Raw genomic sequence first — 4,309 nt, forward strand, 5'->3', positions numbered from 1 at the left:
TAATGTATTTTGAATATAATTATAGTATAATAATGTATACTAAAATGGTTATTTTTCATTTAAATATACAATTTTACCAAGATTAGAACTTTAAATGATTGAAAAATTATGCATAATATGTATTGACACATGATATTGTTAAATACAGTGTTTAAGATAAATTAACGAGAAACCTTATATTCAATTTTTAAGTTTTTAACAAGTAATCAATTTTTTATAAATATAATAATAAAAATAAATAAATAAATAAAATTAAAAACATTACTGTAAAATAAATACATTTATTAATTCACTCAAAATTTCAAAATTAATTTTATGTTTAAAATGATAATTTAAGTAATATTGGAATATTTATATAAGTTTTTAGATGCTATCTACCTATTAATAATTCTTGAATAATAAAAAATAATTAAAATTTGTTTGAGGAGAAATCGTGCTATTACATGTTTAAATATATTTAATCGTTAATATTTTACGGTAAATGATACGTAATTACATACGAAAAACGATTCTAAATAGAGACGGTCATCAATTCACATTACAAAATGTATTTTACTATTGTCTATTATTATAAATATGGTAGGTTGAATTAATTTTTGCCGAAAACATAGTATTTATTATATAATAAAAAATTACAAATTTACAACATAATATTATATTCGTATAATTAATTAATGTTATTAACTTTTGAATACTTCGTCAATACCGACTTACTAGACAAATTACTTATTTATAAAAATATATTCCATGGTTGTGTGGACAGATATATAGTATACTTTTGAAACGTGTCAAGTACGTCGTATTTTTGTATGCCAATGCCCAATATTTAAACATTCAGTTTATCTATGAATAATGTTGCAGGTTTTTTTAATTTACTGAAATTATTACTTTTTCAACCCGTCCACTTTCATAAATAATCCTTTCATTATTAGTGATTGCATATTTTATAATTTTTTGGCTATATTATGTTTTCTGCCTTAATAATAAGTACCTAAACAAAATAAAGCATTAAACGAAAAACGAATGTATAGATAGAAATGAATGAATGATATAACCGATTTATTAATTTGTATATATATTATAATCGACGCATTAACTGTTGAACTGCAAAAATAGTAAAAACAGACGAATGAACGATGATTGTGATAGTTGGTACTTAAGTCTGCTCGTTATATCAATTCCATATGAATAGAGATGTAAGTATAAAAATCATATAATTTTATTATATTATATTAAATATAAAAAAAAATAAATTTCATGAGAAAAAAGTGCAAAAATTTTCCTCCCCGGCGGGGAATCGAACCCCGGTCTCCCGCGTGACAGGCGGGGATACTTACCACTATACTACCGAGGATTGTGACTACTACGAAGAAATAAGTATCTATTAACTATGTTCGTTATATATTGTAACATTATAAAGACAATAACACAAAATGTAAAATTGTATTTCTCTGTCGTGTAAGTTGATAAAATATATTCATACTCCTCTTATGCAATATAAAAATATTACTTTTAATGAATTATGATTATTACTTTTTTATTAATGGCATTCGTATATGTAAAATTAAGGTATAGGTAGCCGTAGGTATAGGCTCGATAAGACATAGAGCATAGCATAATTTTCTCTCTGCAATTATAATTCCATTAATTTACTAAGATTTTCGAAATTGTTTTAGATTGAAAATTTTAATCTGTATATTATTGAACATCCATTTTGAATCGAATGCGATTGTTGAAAGATGAAAGTATATCGTATTAATCGTATTACTATTTATGTACCTATATGATATTATATATTTGATTAAAAAACATTATAATACATTAATCGTTGACAACATTACAATAAGTACCGTGTACTAAGTCCGTGTTGAATATTAGACAACTTAAAAGGAATTAAATGTTAATTCGATAGGTAGGTACCTAACTATTAGGTTATCAACATCACATAGGCAGTGGTGTCCATAGGTAACATTTTATGATAGGGTAGGGTAGGAGTTCTAAAATATTTAAAACATAGTTTGTGATATTTATTAAATTATAATATTATTATATTATTTTTCCAAGGCCTAAGAAGGAGGTGGCACACTTTGTATTGAGCTCGATTCGCTGGTTCTAAAATGGGTAATTTATAAACATAGGTACCTACATTGATTCGAATACAGTCGCTTTATTTTTGGTCTGTTCGAGACTTGACGAAAGCGTAGCCACCGCTGAAGAAAAATTAACTGACAAATCGAAGCTGATGTCTGTTGACAATAAAATACAATAATAGTATTACAAACAATATAATTAAATTATTATTAAGTTACCGTAATCGATTTAAGGGACCCGACCGATTAGACAGCAGCGCACGAGTAAGTTAGATTGTCTACCATTGAAATCCGCAGGCGTGACAGTTGTTTGTAAAAAAAATATAATAATCATTCGTTCATTTCGCGAAGTCGACCCGACCGTTACGCAGGATTAGAGCACATTTTAAGGAGCAACATTTAGGCATTTTATACGACGTATCTACCAATTCATTGCGTATTACCAATAAACGTATTTGTATTTTATAGTAAGTGCATTGATTTTTATATTAGTTTATTGTAATATATTATTATGTAATCAATAGTATGACGTGTTTAAATCCGTTATCGTCGTATCAAAATACGAGTATTGTACGAACATCGTTTTATATTATATTATATTATATACATTTATTTACGGATTAATAGACATGCACGTCTTATGTACGACTAATATTTAATACCTACACATAAAATCCAATTTAAATTACCTACTCATTTCACAAAAATAGATGTGTATATTATGGTACATAAATATTATTAACCGGTGAAATCGTATTGTGTAGTTTTATAATCATAAAAATAAAATCAAACAAATACATTTTAACTACATGTACAATTTTTAGTGGAGATGATATAACTTGTCATAAAATTTATTTTTAACCTAGTCTGTCGACAAAACATGATACGCTTGTTTAATATCCGTAAAAACAAAAATAAAGCACACGACTAGAGATAAATTTATCAACGTCTGACAACATATATCTCCTGGGAGCGTTAGTGTAACGAATAACTGTATTTTTAAACTATTGTACCACATGTGCTGTGATAAATAATTATTTCCTTCCGCTTTTAAAAAACACGTAGTAAACGGACCATATTATTTATATTGATGAACATAAGTCATAACGTAACTAACGAATTGACTCACTTTTAGGTAATTTGACTTTTATTTGACCAAATAGGTTTGAAATATTAGTCTAAAACATAAAAACAATACTACATAAGTACTTATAACATGCATAAAAATATTGAAATATCATGAAAAAATCAATATTCAAAACTTTAACTTTTATAATAGTTCGATTCATTTTAATATTTTAAAAAAGCTAAAAACACGTAATTAGTTCAGTTGAACGCAAATGTACTATACTGAGCTTGAGCCAGAAGGATAAAACAAAACATAGTGCTCACATACTACGCTCACATATTTTTAATAATTTTTATTCATAGTGCTACGAATTTTCATTTTTAGACGAAACCGTATTTTAATTTCCATGAAGAGTGAGCACTAAACAAGAATTAATGAATGTTTATTTAACATAATATTATCTTTCTAGATAATATTGATCTTATGAATACCCCAAGTATCTCAATATTTTAAATAACATAAAATTGTTCAAAAAATATATTTTTAATAAAAATAGACAAGGTATTATCTAAGGTCTAGGTCGGTTAACTAATCTTCTTGTATCACATGAAAATATTTTAATTGTAAAATACCTAGTTACATTTATTTGTTTATTAAGTAGTATAAAAAAAAAATACTATAATAATAATAATAGGTATACATAATTTGTAAATACTAATACTTGAAAGATTTTGTCAGTATGACATTAGAAATGTATTAATTACCTCTAATGTATTACTTACTTAGGTACTAAACTAATTACATATTATTATTTATGTGCTATAATTTTCGAATTATTTGAGTTCTATATAATACAGCCATATACAAGTAATTTTATTTATTTAAATTTAACACACTAAAGGGCTAATGAATACAGCTAAATAATATATATTTATTACATACATACTCATTATAATATTTTTTAATTTGCAAGAACGTCAAAACAACAATCAAAATTAGGTTAGGTACCTATTACAATGTTTTTAAAAATTGATTGTCCGGGCTATTTACAATTAAGTTACTAGTATAATGACGAACTAGAAAAGGAGAATTGTTTCTTGAGTAACAAGTTGTTATTTTAAAATCAATTTTTTGTAATTATTTTATAAAT

The 4,309-nt window shown here is 25.3% G+C and overlaps 1 non-coding gene across 1 annotated transcript; it reads right to left on the bottom strand.

Moving 5' to 3' along the window:
- Positions 1–1,282: 1,282 nt before the first annotated feature.
- Positions 1,283–1,354, bottom strand: Trnad-guc (transfer RNA aspartic acid (anticodon GUC)). Its single transcript has one exon. It is a non-coding gene; the product is annotated as a tRNA-Asp (tRNA).
- Between the last annotated feature and the right edge of the window lie 2,955 nt (positions 1,355–4,309).

The sequence above is a fragment of the Aphis gossypii genome, chromosome X (assembly GCF_020184175.1).
Source record: "Aphis gossypii isolate Hap1 chromosome X, ASM2018417v2, whole genome shotgun sequence".
Classification (NCBI taxonomy): domain Eukaryota; kingdom Metazoa; phylum Arthropoda; class Insecta; order Hemiptera; family Aphididae; genus Aphis; species Aphis gossypii.